Source organism: Pelodiscus sinensis, chromosome 3 (assembly GCF_049634645.1).
Source record: "Pelodiscus sinensis isolate JC-2024 chromosome 3, ASM4963464v1, whole genome shotgun sequence".
Classification (NCBI taxonomy): Eukaryota; Metazoa; Chordata; order Testudines; family Trionychidae; genus Pelodiscus; species Pelodiscus sinensis.
The window spans coordinates 80,613,792-80,637,484 of NC_134713.1; the positions used below are offsets into that span (position 1 = coordinate 80,613,792).

General features: G+C 41.1%; 1 long non-coding RNA gene across 7 annotated transcripts in view; it reads right to left on the reverse strand.

Moving 5' to 3' along the window:
* Positions 1-23,693, reverse strand: part of LOC142827856 (uncharacterized) — a 112,023-nt gene that overhangs the window by 63,140 nt on the left and 25,190 nt on the right. For all 7 annotated transcript variants that reach the window (XR_012902637.1, XR_012902633.1, XR_012902636.1 and 4 more), the window contains exon 2: positions 5,304-5,473. This is a non-coding gene — a long non-coding RNA (uncharacterized LOC142827856). The remainder of the gene's footprint in view (positions 1-5,303; positions 5,474-23,693) is intronic.

A 23,693-nucleotide genomic window follows, 5' to 3' on the forward strand; every position in this document is an offset into this window, starting at 1 on the left:
TATAAACTAGCCTAATTTTATATCCTTTATAAAATTAGGCTAGCCCTGTTTTAGTGATCCTAATCCCATGTGGCTTTTGTTGTTACGCAATATTCTGAAAGTGTTTCTCTATTTTAACTTCTAAGGACTGACTAGCATTGAGAACCGCTTCATAACAGGCCAGCCTCCAGTAAGCCTGATAACTTCTTCCATAGCAGGCTGGTGGTTCCATCTCTCCATAGTGCCAACCAAAGAATTAGGTGCTTGCATAAAAAGTGTAAAAAGTATTACTGTAATTATATGCATAGGGACAATGCTAGAGAGAAAGCATTAGAATCCTGAGGGAAATCCTAAGCACATTAGATCACATAAAATATACTAAACAAAGTACTAACGCAGAGACTTTAAGGAACATTCCTACAAGTCTGTTCTGGCACAGGATTGAACTATGTGGCTTGCCATAAATCATTTAATCCTGGTGTCTAAACCATTTTATTGCAGTGACTTTGATAGTTTGTAGAGTGCCCTCTCCTGTATATCAGAACTGGTCAACTGTGTGTCACCATCATTCATAAATATTTTCTTTCAACTAAGGCGCAAAGAACATGATTCTGTGGCAAGAAAATCAGTTCTGAGCCGGTTATGGCTTTTGTTACAATCTGATTCTAGGAAGGTGCAATTTTTTTTTTTGGAAAATTATATATTTGTGTTGCAGTTATAACAGAATTATGTCATGAATGTGTGAACACCAGGGACTTACCTCATATGAGACAAACACAAGGAAGGGACAATAGCTATATCTACACTGTTCACTTTAAGATGGTGCGGCTATACCACTGCAGATATGCCATTGTAAGATGAACTGTGTGGCCATTCTTCATCACTGACAGAGCTTTCCTGGTGACAAAATAAAACCACTTCCAAAAGGTGTGGCAGCTTCATCACCCAGAGCATAGCTCCCACTGACGAAGTGTTGTTCACACTGGCTCTTTGTCACTAAAATGCATGTCATTCATGTGTGTTTTTTCACAACCCTGAGAAATGAAAGTTTTAGCAATAAAAGTGCAAGTCTAGACAAAGTCTTAAATTCTGTCTGACATATATCTGGAGTAATTCCTGTGAAGCACAAGCAAAGTAGTTGGTTTTCATGGTTACTGGATTTTGGGGACATAACCTCCTTAGATTCAGGCATGCGAACAATAACCAGGTTACAAAGGGACTGTGATTATCTGAAGGTCCTTAATTATCAACCAATCCTAAAATTTGATGGAAGAGCGTCTTGTTAGGAGTATGGTCCACTTAGCAATCATTTCCTTGCTTACTACTATTTAGCAACACTTCTTACTTCATCATGACACTTTCTATCTCCATCTCACTGCTTAGAACTCAGGAGAGACCTAGATTTCTCCTCTTAAAAAGAGAGCCTTCAACAAGCTGGAGTAATTATCCCTATGGCAACTGCTGCTCTTGGAAGTGGCTGGCATGTCCCTGCAGCCCCTGAGAAAGGCAGAGCAGGGGGTCTCCTCATGCTGTCCTTGCCTCCATACACCACTCCTGCAGCCCCCATTGATCAATGATGAAGAGCCATGGCCAGTAGAAGCTCTGGGGTTGGTGCCTGTAGATGACAGGCAGCACATGGAGCTGCTGCTTTCAGGAATAGTGCAGGGCCAAGGCAGGAGTAAGCCTGCCTTAACTCTGCTGCTCCATCCCTGGGGCAATATTAAAGAGTCTGCCTCCATGCTTAAAAAAAAAAGATGTTTGGATGAATATCTGTGCAAAATGCATCAATAATTTTCTTATATGGTGTTCCATCAACCGTTTCGCTATTCCGAATGGTTTATTGCAACTTAAATATTGATTTTTCCACAAATAAATGAAAGTTTCACGAAGATGAAAATTTGTGAACTTTTGAACTGCACTGGTGTACAAGGTGTACACTGGTGTACAAATTTTAGTTTCAAAGTCCCCTTTCACTCAAGATAGTCCAATTTACATGCAGAAATGGGATCATATTCCCCAGAAAAAGATTAATTGCTCACCAGAAACATCCCAAATTTTATACACTTTTCTTAATTGCCTAGTTTTTTTAGTACATAAAAAAAACCCTGTAATATAATTATTTTTGTCTTTCCTTGTGAATATTTCCTCCTCCAATGTTATACAAACTGCAGTGCAAATCTTCCATGAAGGGTAATAATAAATACATAAGGATAGAAATGCCTCCACACTATTTATGTCCATGGTATTAAAATAGAGAGTTCTGTTAATCCACCTGCACGTTTGCTTGCTAAATCCTCCACCTCTCTTGAAATCAGAGATTGATACAGACCTCATGGGTCAAATTAATCTCCAGTGTTATCCCACTGAAATCAATGAAGTTATACCAGAAATGAAGTTAATGCTATATGATGTTTATATTGGTTAGCACAGTCTCTCTTTCTTTACTTGAAGGGATATCTGGGATTCATTAACCTGTTGGACCAAGTATTATATGAAACATTCTGTTAATCTGAAAGGCAGATTTAATGTAATATTCTCCACAGCAAACAAAGAAATACTTCAGATTAGAGGAAGTCTCAGGTCATCTCAGAGTGAATCATTTGCAATTGGTTTACTATCAAATGGCAAAGAAGAAAAATATAGAGCTAAACCAAGATATCTGAAAATGTCTTTGAATGTCTAAGGAAAGGGACAAATTAATGAAGCCAGTCTAGGTGATAAAAAGATAAAGTTTGCCTGATTTGCCATTCTTCTACATCAGTTTTACACTAGTGTGACTTTAGTGACTTGGGTGGAGTCACACTGGAATATAGCAAGTGTCAGAGCATATAATCAGAGCCAATGTTTCCATTGATGGAAGAACCATAATAATATTTTATAGTCTTCACAACAGTCAGTATGTCCCAGACCCTCAAAGGTTTTCAGATGCTTAGTTCCCACTGAAACCAGTGGAAAATAGGCACCTTTACGGATCTGGGCCTCACTGTTAGATGGAAGCTATTTTTGTCATGATTTTAAATGACATTCAAAAGGTGTCTGTTTTTAAGAAAGGCACTTATGAAATACGAACAGTTTTAAATCTTTCCTTCTCTTTCCTTCCTTCTCAATTCAAACAAAACTCCTTGATTTTTGTTTTTGAATGAGCTCTCTCAAAGGATACAATAATTTCACAACAAAGATTGTGGGATAACAGCTGAGCTATCTGTAAGCTGTAATGCCACAAATTAGTTTTATATAATTATTATGTATATATATATATACAATAGAGCCATGTGTGGGTGTGTGTTTGGTAGCTCTGTTGTATATTATAGATTTAGTTAAAATCAGTGTTCAGCTGATGTTAACATTGAGTCCATATTAGGAAATGAAGGATGAAAACATTACAGCGATGTTGTAATTGTCCCAAGAAAAAGTATTATGAAATCAGGAAATTCAGAGTTAGGGCTCAATTTAAAATAAACCCTAATATAATACTGTATGGAAATGCACATTTAAAACACAGTGGCTACGTCTAGACTGGCATGATTTTCTGCAAGTGCTTTTAACGGAAAAGTTTTCCGTTAAAAGCATTTCCGGAAAAGAGCATCTAGATTGGCACAGATACTTTTCCACAAAAGCACTTTTTGCGGAAAAGCGTCCATGCCAATCTAGACACGCTTTTGTGCAAAAAAGCCCCAATTGCCATTTTCGCCATCCGGGCTTTTTTGCGCAAAACAAATCTGAGCTGTCTACACTGGCCCTTTTGCCCAAATGGGAGCAGCATAGTACTTCCGCAAGAAGCACTGATTTCTTATATGAGATCGTTGGTGTTCTTGCGCAAATTCAAGCGGCCAGTGTAGACAGCTGGCAAGTTTTTCCACAAAAGCAGCTGCTTTTGCGGAAAAACTTGCCAGTCTAGACACAGCCAGTGACAGTCTTAATTCTACCAGATATTAATCATGTTTGTGATTAGTGTATATAATTTGTAGTCCCAGATTCAATTAAATTGATTTTTAAAGACTCTGTTATTTTCCCCCTTATGGCATTATTATAGGTTTGAATACACTTGGAATTTTCACTATGAAAATGCAGTTCACCTAAGTGCTTAGGCATAGATTCACAAAGGCTGCGACTAGACTGGCATGATTTCCGGAAATGCTTTTAACAGAAAAGTTTTTCCGTTAAAAGCATTTGCAGAAAAGAGCATCTAGATTGGCACGGATGCTTTTGCGCAAAAGCACTTTCTGCGGAAAAGCGTCCATTCCAATCTAGACGCGGTTTTGCTCAAGAAAGCCCTGATCGCCATTTTTGCCATTGGGGATTTTTTGCGCAAAACAGTTTTTAGCTGTCTGCACTGGTCCTCTTGTGCAAATACATTTGCGCAAGAGGGCTTTTTCCCGAATGGGAGCAGCATAGTATTTGCGCAAGAACACTGACAATCTTACATTAGATCGTCAGTGTTCTCATGCAAATTCAAGTGACCAGTGTAGACAGCTGGCAAATTTTTCCACAAAAGCATCTGCTTTTGCGGAAAAACTTGCCAGTCTAGATGCAGCCAAAGTATTTAGTTGCCCCTAAGCCACAAACCTATGTCAGGGTTTGGCTAAATCCTCATTTTAGGTTCCACCATGATTCAGAACCTCCTAGTGAATCCTTTAGGCACCTAAACTCTGTACCTAAATTTTTGCAGTAAAAAGTTCCAATTTGATCCAGTCTCAACACAACCAATTTGGGGTCACAAATTTTTGGATCCACATTTTCTTACAAAGCCTTAACACAGTCCTTGAATTTAATTTGTAGAGCTTTTTGTTTAGACCAATTCACTTTTTTATGCTTCGGGGGGAGCCTAGTTAGTCTATACAGGATAAACTTAAAAAACAACAAATCGTCTGGTAGCACTTTATAGACTAACATAACACATAGATGATATCATGAGCGTTCGTGGGCACAGACCACTTCAATCATCTGAAAAGTCATCTGAAACTCCGGTCATTTGAAGAAGTGGGCTGTGCCCATGAACGCTCATGATACCATCTTCATGTTGTGACCATCAGTTTTTTATCCCTTCCTTTCATACTTTTTCCCATTAACATTTGTTATTTTAGGGTTTGTGTTATCTTATGAACTTTCACATACTTTTGACTGTTGAGCCTACAATTATAGTTAATATGTAGGCCCAATTATCACAACAGGCCTGCTTTCCTTTCTTCTCTTAGGCTATAAACAGCATAACTGCCCCCAAATATAAGTTACCTCACAGCCCTCTCTGAGCAAATACATTTACACTTAATGAGAAAGCATAAAAAAATAATAAAAAGAACCTACATATAGGCTAATAAACTTACCAGAGATCACTCCCAACAAAGGCACTGGCAGGTGATCTGTCCTTCAAATCCTCATCAAGATTTTTTTGTCGTGGTTGTCAGCTCATAAAAGCTGTTAACTCAGAACAAGCACCCCTTGAATGAATCTGAGAGTCACTTCTTTGTACAGTTGGGTCTTTAATTTTGGGACCCTGGGAACAAGTAAATAAACAGACCCTTAGGTTAAATGATTGTGAATACCTGCAAATGCCAAGTACTTTAGGATGGTATGCACTTTCACAGCCATGTGAGAAAGAACCCTATAAAACAAACAAACAAACAAACAAACAAACAAAAAATTGCCCAAAACAACATTAGGTGAATAATTTTCAATCACTAAGGTAGTTTTCATGTTGACAGTATGCCAGAGGATAATTGATGTGTTTAATAACTGATGTACACAATCTGTCCTATTTTTGATATTTATAAAATCTTAGTAAATATCTTTTTCAGGTGCTCATTTGGTATGTAATTAACAATCTATGTAAAATATATTTTATATATAAGGAAATAAAACTATTTGAAAGATATTTTTAAACTAAATATGAATCGACTATAAAACATTCATTACTACAGAGCTGTCAACTGCTTGATTGATATATTTCAATGAATACATTTTAATACTTCACTAATACATGGATGGAGAATCTATAACCCATGGGGTAGATCTAGTCCTGATTTACTTGCATCTGACCCACGTTAAGGCTTGGGGCTTACACGCACACACATGCACACATGCGCATCAGCACTGGCTGGCCTTCCTGTTGAGTGAAGCCCCAAGCTTGTCAGTGAGTTTTGTTTTTTGATTTTTCTTTTTTTGCTTCTTGCTTGTGTGTGGCCCCTGACAGATTTTTCTGTGGGTCAGTGGCCCCCCACTGAAGAAAGGTTCCCCACCTCTGGACTAATAGGTAATGTTAAGCAAATCCTGTCCAATTAAACCAAACCAAATCTCTGCTTGAGATGCTGAATTTAAATTCAGCCCTATCTATACTCTGAAGGAATCTAGCAAGGATTTTTCACGTTAAATTCTGCCTCTCTTTTTCTCTCTCTGATTATGGGGATTCAAACACAGCCATTGATTTCAGAATGCATCAGCCGTTTCTAGCAAGACCCAAAACACTAGAATAATAAAGGTTTTGTTTGGCTGGTCTCAGCTGTTACTCTGGAGGTCCATATAATACACTAGAGGGAATTTTGCAATGAGAAAAACATTCCCAGCAATCCACTAGCGATTTTATTTAAGAATTAGTATTCATATGGAATCTAGGCACAGAAACTTGAGCTGTTCCTGGATGCTAGATAAGAAATACATTTTTCATTTGGTTTCAGCTGCCTTAACGGAGAGAGGTAATGCAGTAAGTGTATTCTGCTGTACCAGCTGTGACCTCACTGGAGAGAGAAAATGGGTTTTTGCTGTCAGTTTCTTGTTCTGTTACAGATCTGAGTTTTACTCCAGAATTACTTCCAGCCTAATTGCATTTGACCCAGCACTCTTGCTGTGCTAGTGTCAGTCAGCGTAACTGGAGGCCCATTTACAGTTAGTATTTACACAGCAAATATAATTGCTTGCTAAGCCCTAAAAGCTTCAGCCTTATGTGCTTCCTCATTTTGATTAAAATATAGGTGGTGTCTTTCAACTTGCCAACAAAGGCAACACAGACCTGGGTATTTACATGCCCTCAGTGTAAGCCGCCTACAGTGAGAAATACTGCTGGGGAAGTAAATGGGTCCTGCTTTGTTAAACACAATTTTTAATGAAAAACAGCAATTTCTGCTTCGGCATAAACACCAGCACTTACATTTAACAGAAAAACACTAATATATGCCTATTACCATCATCATCACACCCTGAAATTGCAATGCTGTTTATTTGTTTGCAAAGCTTTTAATTCCCTCTACCTTTGATGAAGATAAGTAGAATACTCTGAATATGAGGCAGAGTATTCGTGTCATTGTAAAACCAAGATATAAGGATCCACTTGTTTGCACTTGCATGCTGAGATTTGCTTAAGTTCTGTTTTGATACAAGAATGAAACCATGACAAAACAATTGAGCTTTACTGGTTTGCAGTGAACACCAAGGAAATTCGCAGAGTTCTACATGAAACCATATATAAATCCAAATTACCAGAAAGTTCAATTTTGGGGAGAATTTTATTATTCAAATGTTAGGTGCTTCGAAACTCAATAGAAATATGTCTATACTGATACCTTCAGCAAATTCCAACAATAGTAATTATAGGCCCAATCCTACAAGGTGCTGAGCATCCTCCTAGAGGTGCTCAGTTGCCTCAGCTTTCATTGGAATTTTAACAGGAGCTGAAAGTGTTTGAGTGCTTTGCAAGATCAGGCCCTACATTCTTCCTATCCACTAAAGATGTTTAGCACAGGGTAATTGACAAATCAAATAGTGGATGCAAAAGGCCCGTCCACCTTTGAAGTGACCCTGGGCTCCACGCAGGGCTGCCGCTTTGAAATGCCATGAGGAGGCTCCATGCAACATTCAAAGCGGCAGCGCTACACGAAGCAGCTGACCCCAGGCTCCGCATGGCACTGCTGCTTTGAATTACCCTGTTCTTCTTCCTCCCTCTTGCTGCCTCTATCTAACAGAGGCAGCAAGGGGCTGGGAAAGTGACTAGTCGACTATTCTGTCAACTATCTGATAAGCATTTGCTTATCAGATAGTCAACTAGTTCACATCCTACTATCCACTACTCTCCCCATCAAGATGAAGAATAGTTATGTGGTTAGAGCACAGCAGTGTGAGTAAGCTGACCTGTCATAATCTTCTTCTGTAATGGACCCAGAAGTGGAAGAGGTAGAGGAGGCTTCCAGATCTGCTCCAGAAGGATAGATGACAGTTTGCCTTCCTAGAGTGGCCAAGGTTTCTGAGCTGCCATATCTCCTTTTGGAGTAGGGAACTGACTTTAGGGAGCTCTGACACTTCTGTGTTAAGCAGCAACATGCTGAGGCAGAAGCAAGGTCACTGTTTTGTGGACCTATTGGCTGCTTCTCCTTACAGAGCAGGGACATGGCTAACTGAAAGAGAATCCACAGAGGGAATTTAGTAAAATTCTGAAGCATGGACAGGGAAGGTTGCTTTTCCTCAACCTGGAATTCTTGTGCTTAACACAGTAGAGAGGAGGATTTACTTCTTAACTTAGGGATTCTATTCTCCCTTTGTTTGCAGGGTGGGGACAGCTCTATACCAGCCGAATGTCAGTATTGTGTTTGTCATCTTGGAGCATCTATGAATCATGAATGTTATGAAAGCCTGCAGTTTTACATTTTTAATGTGCCTTACATCTGTATGTCTCTGAGTTATCTATCTATATGAACAACAGCTGACATACCTCATTCTGTCCTGCTGCCCATGGCCTCTTACGTACAACATGTTCATCAACACAGAAGGAACTAATTATTTTTATAAGGAAAATGTCACCAAATCCTTTTGCAAATACTTAAGATATTTTTGGCTAATCACATTTTCCTAATCCTAATACAGCTGTTTCATACTGAGGCAAAATATAATAACATATGATGAATGTCTCAGAATCTCCTCTCTGATTTCGTGAGCTCTTTTACGCATATAGCTGGGGCCCAGCAAAAGTAGACTGTTGGGAATATAAACCCAGAAGTTGGTCTGTTGTGAGGGCACTTTGCATCATATTGCCAGCATAAGTAGTCCTAAAACTTGTATAACTAGCCAGCAGAGGACCATCACAGTGAACGGCATAGCAACACACACATCACCCCTTTGAGACTGTCAAATGAGGGGCCAGCTCATGCTAAAGCCATTGGGCCTGACTGACCAATGCATAGTTGTAAACCATCAGGGCTGGCCTTACCATGAGATGAACCGAGGTGGCCATCTCAGGTGCCAGACTTTGGGGGGGGGGGGGCACCATTAGGACCCAGAGTGTAGCAAATTGTGTCTGCTGCTGATGCAGCGAGGGAATATGCGGGTGTCATTTGAGCTCCTCACCTCAGGTGCCAAAATGTTGTGGGCCAGCCCTGTAAACCACTCTGGCTCATTTGTGTTTTGTAGATGATAGTGTCATAAGAATGTGCTTGGTGTTGAATCATGAAATGCTTGTAGACTGCTATGTGTTTAAATCTTACTTATAATGTCTGTAGCCCATGTCATAAGGGAATATTTAAGAGTTTGCCCTATAACAAAAAAATGTTTGCTAAGGCTATGTGAACACTACGGCATGTGCTGGCATAATTTATGTTGCTTAGGGAAGGGTATAAATACCACCTTTGAGTGGCATAAGTTATGCTGGCCTAAGTGTGTGAGCCTGTGCAGCTTCTGCTATTCGTGGAGGTGGTTCTGTTATGCCGATGAGAGACTTCCCCTGTCTGCACAGAGCCTCTTCATTTTGTATGCTGCAGCAGTGTAGTTCAATTGATGCAGCTGCACTACTGTTGCGTTGTATGTCTAGGCATGCCCCAAGACTGCAAACCTCAACTGTCAGAAGATAAGCATTACCAAGTGTGAAATACTAGTTTACCACAGTAGGGCTGCGTCTAGACTGGCATGATTTTGTGGAAATACTTTTAACAGAAAAGTTTTTCCGTTAAAAGTATTTCCGCAAAAGCGCGTCTATATTGGCACGGATGCTTTTGCGCAAAAGCATCCGTGGCCAGTCTAGACGTGATTTTGTGCAAGAAGGCTAAAATGGCGATTGAGGCGATTGAGGCTATAGGACTATGTTATGTATATTGAAATACAATACTATGTTTGTATAGTTGAAAATTAGAGATAGTAAAAGCTCATAAGGTGCTATTCTGGTGTACAGAAGTAATTTTCATACTTCTCTGTAAGGAGACCATACAGAAGGAGTGATGTAAATGGGCCTTAACGTAAATGAGAAGGATGTTCAACGGTTCTTAGGTTTTGTAAGATATATTATGGGCTCTGCCATCAGTTCATTTATCATTTCTCCCATGTACTTTAAATCAATGGGTTCTTTCCATATGATGATTCGATTTTTAAAATATTTTTATTATTAAAGTGAAACCTTTGCTACTAGGGATAAATTGACATTGCCAACCTTTGGCCCTCCTCTCCAAAAAGTGAGGCATATACTACAGATTGTTTGATTACGATGTACGTATTTAACTACTGTACCCATTTCTTTTATTTGAATTTTTATTTTCTCAATTGTGTTCCTTGTTGTGACATCCTGGATCAGTTTCCATTCTCTGTTAAACCCACTTGAAATGCAGAGTAAACTGCACTGTCAGTAGAGTTACATCAGTGTGATGACAGAACTTGACCTACCTCAACTTAGTGATGGCCATACTGGGTCAGCCCAAACGCCCATTTAACCCAGTATACTGTCTTCTGACATTGGCCAATGCCAGATGACCCAGAGAAAATGAACAGAACAGGTGATTATTAAGTGATCCCTCTCCAGTCACCCATTGCCAGTTGCTGACAAACAGTGGCTAGGGACACCATTCCTACCATCCCGGCTAATAGCCATTGATAGTTTTATCTTCCATGAATTTATCTAGTTCTGTTTTGAATCCTGTTGAAGTCTTGTTCTTCATAACATCCTCTGGCAAGGAGTTCTACAAGTTGACTGTGTGTTGTATGAAGAAATATTTCCTTTTGTTTGTTTTAAACCTGCTACCTATTAAATTTCATCTGGTGACCCTCAGTTCATTTATTATGGGAACAAGTAAATAGCTTTTCCATATTCACTTTCTCCACACTAGCCATGATTTCATAGACCTTTACCATACCCCCCCACCCTTTAGTTTCCTCTTTTCTAAGCTGAAAAGTCCCAATTTTATTAATCTCTCCTCATATGGCTCAATTTCCCCTTCTCTTGCCCTTTCTTACTCCTTTATCCTCAGTGCGCCCTGAATGGGATTAATGTCTAATAACATCCAAGTTCAAGCCTTGACTCCTTGACAAGGTTAAAAATATACCAGCTGCCATATCTACTAGATAAACTATTCTCTGCACCTAAATATTTGTTCTTTTTGCAAACGTTCCCCAATGAAGCCCTTCCTTTTTTTTTAAGGATGTCAAGAGAAGCTTATTTATACACACTGAGCACATGCTCAGTGATCATTTGGTTAATCATGACTTTTGGCCAGATTTTTAATTTGGTAGCTGTTAAGGTATTTCTCAGTGTTGAAACAGATATATATGTATTATGTGAATATACTGAACATTTCCTATTGCTTCCTGGGGCCTTCCATCTGGGTAGCTCCAGAGCCTGGCAATTGAGAGGCACTATTTTAAATATTTCATTTAAACAGTTTCATAGTAGTTCTGAATAACAGTTGCCTTTAATACAGGAAATAAAATATAGCGGCACATCTATTTTATAAGCTATATTGAAAACTCTTCATTTAAAAAATAATTATTTGCACCAGCCAGAGTTTTCATTAAAAGGGTTACTGTTAATCAATGATGTTCTTAAAACAGTTTATTTTTCTCTGTGCCTTAACCCAGCTGTGAATTTTAATGACTTAAGGCACCCAGTCAGCAGGATGTGGGCTTCGATTTGGAAAAGAAATGTGAAGAGTGTTCAATACAATAATCAAGTCGATCGCTTGGAATATAACATATATGTGATGGGGTATACAACCCCACACTGGGCAACAAGGGGCTTGGGAAATGCTCTAGGCTCAGTCAGCCTCACTTCGCCATACCTATAGGAAATGCACCAACTGGACTTGAGCACAATGGGTCTCCTTGCATTTGATGAAATGGTTTTGACCCAGGAAAGCTTATGGCTAAATAAATCCGTTAGTCTTTAAGTTTCCACAGGACTCCTTGTTGTTTTAACAGAAACAGACTAGCACAGCTACCTCTCAGACTAGTATATATCAGTATTAATATATAGTTCTTACTGAATATTCCAATGAGGTTCTGTTTTATTCTCATTTTAGGAAATTCTGAATAAAATTATCCTGTGGTAATTAGGGGAATGCTAATATTCCCATTTTACAGATAGGGCATTGAGGCACAGGAGGTTAAAAACCAGAAGCCAGGGCCGAAGAGTGCAGGTGTGTTTCCCCAGTCTCAGTCTTGAACCCCTAGGCTGTGTCTACACTGGCTGCCTATTATGTAATAGGCATGCTAATGTAGAACTTTGGAAAAGGCAAATCCGCGGTGGATTTAAATATCCCCCGCGGCATTTGCATTTTCATGGCCGCCGCTTTTTTCCGGCTTGGAGATAAGCCGGAGAAAAGCGTCCAGACTGGTGCGATCCTCCGGAATAAAGCCCTATTCCGGAGGATCGCGCCAGTCTGGACACTTTTCTCCGGCTTATCTCCAAGCCGGAAAAAAGCGGTGGCCATGAAAATGCAAATGCTGCGGGGGATATTTAAATCCCCCGCGGATTTGCCTCTTCCAAAGTGCTACATTTGCATGCCTATTCCGTAATAGGGGCCAATGTAGACGTAGCCCTAATGTCTAGACCATCCTTCCCAACAAAACACTAACTGCTTTGGAAAAACTCATCCTTAATGTCCTAGTGAAAAACTATTTCACTAGGAGGGTGGTGAAGCACTGGAATGGGTTACCTAGGGAAGTAGTAGAGTCTCCATCCCTAGAGGTGTTTAAGTCTCGGCTTGACAAAGCCCTGGCCAGGTTAATTTAGTTGGAATTGGTCCTGCCTAGAGCAGGGGGCTGGACTTGATGACATTCTGAGGTCTCTTCCAGTTCTATGATTCTATGATTCTATGAATGTCCCATTAAACTATAATAAACTAATTATAAACTAATCTATTTATATTACTACAAAACTGTACATTTATATAATTTTACTATGATGGGGCTGAGTACCACTTTGAACCTCTACTATGATATGGTGTACCTGTTCTTCCTACCCTTTAACGGATTGCAGATAGTAAGTTTCCTAGAGGAAAGCTTCTATTCTATTCTATTCTATTCTATTCTATTCTATTCTATTCTATTCTATTCTATTCTATTTGGAAAGTACCTAATAAATTACTGGCTTTACATACTACTACTACTACTGCGACTAATGCTCTGCTCCTGTTAAATGTGCAGTTGAAGTGTGGCTGGCCTGATAAAAATTCCATTTCACAAAAAAAATTGAGGTTTTGACCTTTGTTTTAATTGCCCATCAGGACAAAAGCAAGCTTTTTTGAAATTTTTAGAGGAGGCCATCCCAGTATCATCAATAGCCCAATGCCCTCACCTGAGATATACAACATCTATGCTTAACTCTCTGCTTTTTTGGAATTTTTTTTGAGAACTCCAAATCACATGCAGAAGGGACATGAATGCACTTCTTTTACATCCCAGGTGAGTGTACTTAATCATCAGACTACTGGATATTCTGGACTGGGTCTGTCTTTCTCCTTGGTTTCAACCAGAAATTCATTCCTCAAGCTGAGAACATTTCATCAAAGCTGATACATTTTTGCACCTGGTTTCAATGAATCAACAATTTCCACTGCAAAATTCTAATCAGCTCTAAAATGAAGCTTAAGTGTGTAGGGTTCTAATGTTTCTTTATTTTTATTCTTAAAAACACAGTTGCATTGCCACATGCTACTTTTTTTTTTTATACGGAACATACAAAATACTGATATAAATCAGAGTCCCAACAATCAGGCTGTTGTGTAATATGCCACTGCCTTCCTCCCACTCACTACATGCCAGCCTCTCTGCAGGAGTTCCTCTCATACTGGAGCTGTGCTGAAAAATGTTCTTAAGATTCCGATTAATTCTTAAAGGTATAATGAAATATATTTACATTTTCTTTTATTTAAGAAAATATATTTCACTGCTGTGCATATTCCTCCAACAAGCTGTCATGTCAGATGCGTCGGAATGCTGATGTTAACATGATTATTAGAGCTGCATTTTTATAATCCTACAAATGAGGGGGCCTAATCCTTCCACTGCCAAACAGGAGGGAAGAGTAGAAAGAGGATGTAAAAATACTTCATGTTCCCTTGGTAAGTGGATCAGCACAGTATGTGTAGGGAACACTGACAGCTTTTCCATGGGACAGGAAAGAGAAGGTAATATAGTGGCTCTGGGCCCTCACCCTGGACAAGGGAGCTGGCTACATATGCAGGAAAGCTCACATGGCATCTTGCGGAATAACAATGGAGTTCCTGTTGCAGCCTGAACTTCCCTGGAGACCCAGGATGAATTTAGTCTGGCAAACAGAATTCCTCCTAGGACTCTCACTACCACATAACTCATCAGACATACACTTCCTTACTGAAGGGATGTCCCTTAATAATGTAATCTAGCTCTAAAGATTGAATAGACCTATCTGGTCATCTAATCCATCTCCTTGACAATACAGGACTATTTCCTACAATATATATTTTCCAGGGCTTTGGACAGTCTTGTTTGAAATGACTCATGCTTCTACTTTCTTTGGGACACTACTCCCCAATAGCTGTCACTGTTTAGAAAATGTCATAGCTAAGACATAGTTTAATAGATATCCCTGTTAAAGTTAAAAAACCAACAATGGTCCTGTAGCACCTTAGGGTACGTCTACACTACAGCGCTAGTTCGAACTAACTTAGTTCGAATTAGTTAATTCGAACTAAGCTAATTCGAACTAACGCGTCTAGAACTAAAAACTAGTTCGAATTAGCGTTTTGCTAATTCGAACTAGCAAGTCCACATTGAGTGGACTCTGAACAGGGCTTAAGGATGGCCGGAAGCAGTGCCGGCAGTGCATCAGAGGAGGATTTAGAGCGTGGAGATGCTGTCTCAGGCTAGCCGAGGGCTGCGCTTAAAGGGTCCCGACCCCCACCCCGGACAGACAGTTCTAAGGGGTGCCCCGCTTGCAAAGAAGTTCTGGCTTGGAGTGCCCGGAGTACCCACACTGGGCACATCACACCACTCGGCCATCAGCCCAGCTGCACTTGCCGCAGGCTGCCATCTGGGGAGAGGGGGTAATTGGGGGGCTGCAGGAGAGCTTCCACCCCCAGAAGCCCGCAGAGCCAGCCCAGTCCTCCCTATCGGGGGCTTGTACCCCATTCCTCTCTCACCTCCTTCCACTTACCCTTCCCTAGCCCCCCTTCTTATTGATGTACAAAATAAAGATAACGTTTCTTCCAACATTGACTCTGTCTTTATTGAAAAAAACTGGGGGAGACTGGGAAAAGGAGGTGGGAGAGGGGAAGAGAAAGGCTGGGAGAAGGGAGGGCAACTAACATGATCAGGGGTTGGGAACAGGTCCCAGATGAAGAAAGGCTACAGAGACTGGGACTGTTCAGCTTAGAAAAGAGGAGATGGAGGGGGGACAAGATAGAGGTCTCTAAAAGCAGGGGTTGGGTGGAGAGGGTGCATTCAGAAAAGTTCTTCCTGAGTTCCCATAAAGAAGGACTAGAGGACACCAAAGGAAAGGAATGGGTAGCAGGCTTGAAACTAGTAAGAGAAAGTTGTTCTTCTTCCCAAAGCAAATAGTTAACCTACGGAACTCCTTGCTGCAGGAGGCTGTGAAGGCTACAACTAGAACAGAGTTGAAAGGGAAGTGAGATCAAGTCATGGAGGTTGGGTCCATGGAGTGGTCTTAGCCAGGGGGTAGGAGTGGTGTCCCTGCCCAAAGTTTGTGGAAGGCTGGAGAGGGATGGCACGAGACAAATGGCTTGGTCACTGTCTTCGGTCCATCCCCTCCAGGGTCCCTAGGGTTGGCCGCTGTCGGCAGACAGGCTACTGGGCTAGATGGACCTTTGGTCTGACCCAGGACGGCCATTGTAAGCTCAGGGCTCAGTGTCGGAGGTCTCAGTGGACCCCCTTGATTTTCATGCACACCTGCTCCTGGGTGGCCAGGCTGGCAGCTCTCCTGCCCTAGACGGCCACTTTCCTGTGCCTAGTGCGGAGATCGTGGACGAGGTCCACGATGTCCGCACTAGCCCAGGAAGGTGCCCGCCTCTTGCGGTCCAGGGCAGGCTCCCGGGAGCCGCCAGCCTGGTCCCGGCAAGAGGGGGTGGGCTGGGGGGCATCGGGTGGGTGGCTCTGTGCCGTGCCAGGTGCAGGGTCTGCTAGCTGGGTGCTGGCAGGCTTGCACCTGGCACGGGCACCGTAGCCAGCCCGTGCCCCTTTAAGGGGTCCGGGGCTGGGAGGGGGGCATAGAGTTTCCCTGGTGTTGGCCAGAGTGGCCACCAGGGAAACCTGGGGAGGGCTAGCCTCCCACTAGTTCGAACTAAAGGGCTACACAGCCCTTAGTTAGAACTAGCTAGTTCGAACTAGGCGTTAGTCCTCGTAAAATGATGTTTACCTAGTTCGAACTAAGCGCTCCGCTAGTTCGATTCAAATTCGAACTAGCGGAGCGCTAGTGTAGCACCTATTAAAGTTAGTTCGAACTAACGTCCGTTAGTTCGAACTAACTTTGTAGTGTAGACATACCCCTAGAGACTAACCAAATATATATATATAAATAATATCATGAGCTTTTGTGGGCAAAACCACTTCTTCAGATGACAAATATGGAGCAAGAAACCCAGAGGTTGAATTGTAAAGCAGAAAAAGAGGGAAGAGGGGGAGGAGGAGAAAAGTCTGTCAATTAAAGTGTCCATGTTAAATGAGGCTAACAGAGTAGGCTATACGTTCCTGATACTTAGCTTTTGACATCATTTGGGTTTTGAATATAACAGCACATACAGTTCATGTTTTTGTTCAGGCCATGTGAGATGGTATCAAATTTGCATATGAAGGCAAGTTCTGCACACTCTCTCTCTAGCTGATTCCTGAAATTGCTTTGCAAGAGAATAGCTCCTTTAAATCCATCAGTGAGTGCCTGGGCAAGTTAAAATGTTCCCCCACAGGTTTCTCTGTGTTACCATTTTGAATATCTGATTTGTGTCCATTCATCCTGTGTTGTAGACATTATCCAGTTTGGCCAATATACATGGCAAAGGGCACTGCTGGCACTTGATAGCATAGATCATATTAGTGGATGTGCAGTTGTATTAGCCTCTCATGTGGTAGCTTATGTGATTAGGTCCTGTGATGATGTATAGATGTGTGGTCAGAGTTGGCACTGGGGTTGATTTCAGGGGTGGGTTCCTGGATGAGTACGTTTGAGGTGTGCTGCGAGGTAGCTGGAAAGAATTTGTTTCAGGTCAGGGAGTTGTCTGTAGGTGAGCACTGGCCTGTCTGCCCAGGCCTGTGAAAGTGAGGGATCATTTTCCAGGATAGGTTATTGCTTCTTAATGATGCACTGGAGGGGTTTGAGTTGGGGGCTCAAAGTGATGACTAGTGGTGTTCTGTTATTTTGTTTGTTGAGCCTATCTTAAAGAAGGTGATGCCCAGGTACTCATGTGGCTCTGTCAATCTGTTTTTTCACTTCCCTGGGTGGGTATTTAGGTTTTAAGAATGCCTGATAGAGATCCTCTAGGTGTTTGTCTTTGTCTCTGGGATTGGAGCAAATCTGGTTGTATATTAGGGCGTGCCTGTAAACAATGGATCAAGTAATGAAAGCTAGTGGCATGTAGATAAGTAGAACGGTTGGTAGGTTTCCGATATATGGTGATGGAAATGTGGCCATCATTTAATTGTACTGTAGTGTCAAGGAAGTGGGTCTCTTGTGTGACTTAGTCCAGGCTAAGGTTAATGGTGGGGCGGAAATTGTTGAAATCCCCATGGAATTCTTCAATGGTCTTCTTCATTTGAATTCTTTGATTCTTCTCATTGATCCACATGATGAGAGCTTAAGTAGAGTAAGCATACTAGCGGGCAAGAGCTGAGAAAACATTGTTCAAGGTCAGCCATAAAGATGATGGCATATTGTGGGGCCTATAGCTGTGCCGCTGACTTGAAGATATAAATTGTCCCCAAATTGGAAATAGTTGTAGGTGAGGACAAAGTCACAGAGCTCAGTCATCAGGTGTGCAGTGGTGTCATTGGGGATAGTGTTCCTGACATCCAATAATCCACTATCATGTGGAATGTTAGTATAAAGAGCTTCTATATCCATGGTGGCTAGGATGGTGTTTTTGAAGAAGATTACTGATGTTGTGTAGTTTTCTCAGGATGTCAGTGGTGTCTCCAAGGTAGGTGGGATTTCTAGTAGCATGGGGTCTAAGGATAGAGTAAACAGATAATCCTGCTGTGACTGTGCCAATGCTGAGATGATGGGTCATCCAGGATTTCCAGGTTTGTGGATCTTGGGTAGCAGATAGAAAACTCCTGGCTGGGGATTAGGAGGCGTGTTAGTATGGATTTGGTCCCGAGTAGTAGCAGGGAGTTTCCTGAGCAGATGGTCTAGGGTGTTTTGTTTTGTTTTGTTTATATTCTTTAGTGGGAACAGAGGAAAGGAGCTTGTAGAATCTGGTGTTGGTAAGTTGTCTGGCAACCTCCTGTTCATAATCTATTCTGTTGTTGATGACGGCAGCATCCCTTTTGTCAGCCTCTTTGATTACAATGTTAGAATTGTTTTTGAGGCTGTGTGTATCATTGCATTCTGCATGGCTGAGGTAATGTGTTTCATGGTGTTGTTGTTCATTAACAGTGTCAGCCCATGGTCATTTGTAGAAGCAATCGATGTAGAAGTCAAGACTCTTATTACGACTGTCAGGAGGGGTTCACATAGAAGTCTTCCTCTTGTGGGGCTGGGGATCCTGAATGTCAATGTATTGTTCAGTGGTATGTTAAGAAAGACATTTTATATTTCAATATCCTATATTCTGAAATGGGAGAGGGTGGATGGGAAGGTAAATTCCCCTAAAGCAGAGGTGGGCAAATACCAGCCCATGGGGGAGATCCAGTTTGCCAGGGTTAACTCCACCATTATATTTATCTGTGCCTCTGCAGGTAAGAGTGATTGCAGCTCCAATTGGCCATGGATGGCTGTTCCTGGCAAATGGGAGCTGCGGGAAATGATGTCCTGGTCCGTGCCAGTTCCTGCTGCTCCCATTGGCTGGGAACAGAGAGCCACAGCCAATGGGAGCTGTGATTGTTGGTAAATATAGTGGCTAACCCTGGTAAACCACTGCCATTTTATTGCCTACCCCTGCCTGAAAGAATATGAAGGAATTTTCTATAAACAATATGTATGTGCAATATATATTTATAATATGATCCCCAGAAAATAAGTGTTTTGGTTCACTTTTGAATCTGTGAGTTGATAAATTCCTTAGTAGATTATTATGCTAATTTACAGCAGTAGAGAAGGTACTTACTTCAGAATCAATTAGCTGTAATCTAACAATCCTGATACACGTATGTGGATAGAAGAAGTCTGTGCCCATTTGGGGTCATGAATAAAATTAATTCCACATCTCATAAAAAGTTGTTGCTAGCATTTCACTTCTAATCCCATTTTCTGTGTCTAGCATGAAATGTATTAATACTTTACACAACTCTTCTTAGAGAAATGTTGCAGCTTCTAGCTGACATTGCCCTAGGCTTATCTTTAGTCTTGTGTGTTTGAGCTTGAGAACACGCTCCACAATAGAGATATGAACACTGAAGAATTGTAGTGATAAATATGTTTTGCCTGACATGGGACTGGGTTGCAAAATTCATATCTAGATTCCATACTTTCCAAAGTTTTGGAACCTGGTGGAGAACTGGATCTCAGTTGTTTTCAAAACATTAAAACAATAGGAATTGTTTATGACATTTGGACCCAGCTGCATGTTTGGATTTCTGAGCTCACTCAAATTCAAGAGTATTTGTATCAAGGGTTTTCAGTTTGGGCCCACCTTCAGTTTTAACTTTTCTTGTTTTTTTTTTCCTTTTTAAAGGACAGAAGTTACTACACAGTGGGGCAAGTTCTTCTCTCTCCTTGGCTGCTTTGTAAGGCTGCCTCTTATAGTTGAACTAGTGTGTTTCTTCTTGGTTTGTGGTGGTGGTAAAAGGGGAAGGATTTAGGAAACATACAAGTTGGTATACTATGTCTATTCACACAGATTTGGGAACAGTGACAGAAGTTTTGAGACTATGTGAAATCACTGTAAGTGATCCCATTCTGAATTTGGGGGGACAACCACTCCTTTTACCTTCCCCCTGAACACCTCAGTACACAGTCTGGTTGACCAAACTATTTGACGAAGTCAGAATTTGGGGCGAAAACTATTTCCCTGCTGCTGTTGATTTTTTTTTAAAGATATTCTCTGAGTATAGCCCATCCTATATGCCATGGGTGGGAGGTAAAAAAGCAGTGGACTGCCAAGGTTAGTCCCCGGTGAGCTGTCACCCCTATATTTACATGTGCCTCAACAGGTATCAGGCAATTGCAGCTCTTGTTGTCCCTGGGTCACTATTCGCAGCCAATGGGAGTGGTGGGGAATAGAGTGGACTGGGATACTGCTTCCTACCACTCCCATTGGCTGCAAACAGCAATCCACAGCCAACAAGAGCTGTGATCGCCTGATACCTGTGGAGACACAGGTGAACATAAGGGTGGGGGTTGTCTGGGGACTAATCTTAGTGGACTGGTTCAAGCCCGTGGGCTAGTATTTGCCCACCCCTGTTATATTCAGTGTGTAAGGGATACAATTGTTGGAAATAGGGGACGTTGTTAATATTTACCAGTATAACATTCCAGTTATCCCATGGAGGGTTTGATCATTACAGTTTATCTTGAATAGTATACATTTTTGTTATCTGTAATGTATAGAGAGCAACCCTGTGGGAGTTAATAAAGCACATATTGAGAAGATTTAGCATAAAGTGAGGCATAAGGCATAAGGAATAAATTAATTTTAATACATATTTAAGAAGCACTTTTTTGGCTCAAAACTGTCAAGTCTAGTATGTTTATAAAAGCACACGTAGCATACTCTAGTTCAGAGTCTGTCAGCATTTCCACTGTAAATCCTTATTTTCAGGGATTTATATTATAATTCCAACATAAATATGCAATCCAGGCAAAAAAACTTGGCATAAATCTTGGCCTGAGAGACATTTTCTTTAATGACTTTTTAAAAATGTGCCATTACTCAAATTGATATATAATAGTAGTTAATAAATATACTTTTATCTGTAAAATAAGGTACCCAAAGTACAAATTAACATTCTGCCATGTTTTGCTTTTGCATAACTTAAAAATATTTTTAAAGCTTAACTTTGCAAACCACTAATCCATATTACGTAACAGGACTTTCCAATATTTCAGAACAAATATTTTCCAAAGTTTTACTTTAAAGACTGACTGCTACTCAGAAGCACCTACATCCCCAGTGCTATTACAAGACACTGGGGCTACGTCTACACTGGCCCCTTTTCCGGAAGGGGCATGTAAATTTCACGAGTCGTCGTAGGGAAATCCGCGGGGGATTTAAATATCCCCCGCGGCATTTAAATAAAAATGTCCGCCGCTTTTTTCCGGCTTTTAAAAAAGCCGGAAAAGAGCGTCTAGACTGGCCCCGATCCTCCGGAAAAAGTGCCCTTTTCCGGAGGCTCTTATTCTTACTTCAAAAGGGCACTTTTTCCGGAGGATCGGGGCCAGTCTAGACGCTCTTTTCCGGCTTTTTTAAAAGCCGGAAAAAAGCGGCGGACATTTTTATTTAAATGCCGCGGGGGATATTTAAATCCCCCGCGGATTTCCCTACGACGACTCGTGAAATTTACATGCCCCTTCCGGAAAAGGGGCCAGTGTAGACGTAGCCTGGAGGTATCCCGAAATAGCTATTATGTGTCTTTTAGCATGCCCATTATTTTGAAATATAACGGGTTTGCTATTCCGATGTCCCTGAAATTCATCCCACAAGGAGTAAAGGACGTTTTGGAATAGCAATTTATTTCTAAATAAGTGCTGTGTAGACAGCGCCACATTTTGAAATAAACTATTTCAAAATTAACTTGAAATAAGCTACGCAATTTGCGTTACTCAAATTGCGTAGCTTATTTTGAACTATGGGTGCAGTGTAAACGCACCCTTACTAGGTATTTCAGACCTATATTGATACTAAGTATCTATAGCATTGTGTTGTATAATGGGAATGCTGTGAAACTCTTCATTAGCCTATTGGCTTTTTCTGTCCATAGACTTTTGTAAGAGTCATCAAGCTCTGGGTATGTTACATACCATATGTGCTGCCTGCAATTCCTCCACACAACAGGGGACATTAAGGACAGAGATTCCATCTCCCCTTTGAAGATTTATATCAAAATGTTTAAACTTATGTGGAAACCAGTTTGATTATTTAATTCTTTTTATGATACTCCACAACCTTTGTACTTCCACAAACATGGAGTAGCCCTTGTGCCGGAAAGAGCTGGGCATTCAATGAGACTACTCTAACATTAGAACAAGGGGGAAGTGAAAGCAATAGAGTCCACAGATTTGTAAACCTTTCCAACTACTCTTTGGAGTCTCACACAACTTATTTGAGTTCATAAACCTTTCCTCCCCCCCTCATTTAAGACCATGTTTTTTTCCAGCTGAAACAAACCAATCAATATACTGTAAACTCTGTGCTCCATCAGAACTTCACAGTTGTCACTGTGCTGTACATTATGGCCACTCATAGCTACAGTGGTAATAGAATTCATCCTTCCTGCTTCAGTAGACAATCATGCCAGAGGGGTCTATATGGGGCAGTTATAGAGTAACTCTGGGGAGTGCCTCTATAAATCACATCCTTGTCATCAAGACTGTGTTGCTATGTAGACGAGCCCTAACAACTTCTTTGGTCCTTTATTACCGAAACGAGGTGTACCGGTAGTTCGGAATAGGAAGCCTAGTCCGAACTACCTAGTCCATGCCACGTGTAGCCGCGCGGCATGAAGTCCGCACTAGCAGACATTTAAAAATGGCCGTGCCCAGCTATATGCAAATGAAGCCCGGGAAACTCAAATCCCGGGCTTCATTTGCAACTCCGGTTGCCTACATTACCACCTTAGTTTGAACTAGGGTGGTAGTGTAGACATACCCAAACACCAATGTATTGCAGTGTATACCACAATGAATTTTACAGAATAACACTGGAACTGAACCCAGGTTTCCTGAGTCCCAGATTAGTGTTTCAATTATTACTATGACTATTTGGTATTACAGTAGAGCCTAAAGGTCCCGGGCTTGCATTGTGTACACATGTGTGTCTACACACAGAATATCCACTCCTAAAAAGTTTCAATCTCAATAGAGAAGACACGAAACGCTGGGAGAAAAGCATTGTTATGCTCTGAGTTTTTCACATGGGAAGCTGAAGCACAGAGCTATCAATATGATTAAGTCACACAGAGAATTTGTGGCAGTCTCATGAATTTAAACCAGATCTCCTGAGTTCTGTTCCAGTGCCTTAGGCACACGAGGCTCCCCCACCCACAGCCAGTTCATTTATAACATAATATTTAATCCTTAATGAGTTTTTTATAGATGGTTTTTCTTTCTTCCTTTCTAGTATTTTTTTTCATAAAACCCTAAACTAACATAACATTTCAATGGAACTTTG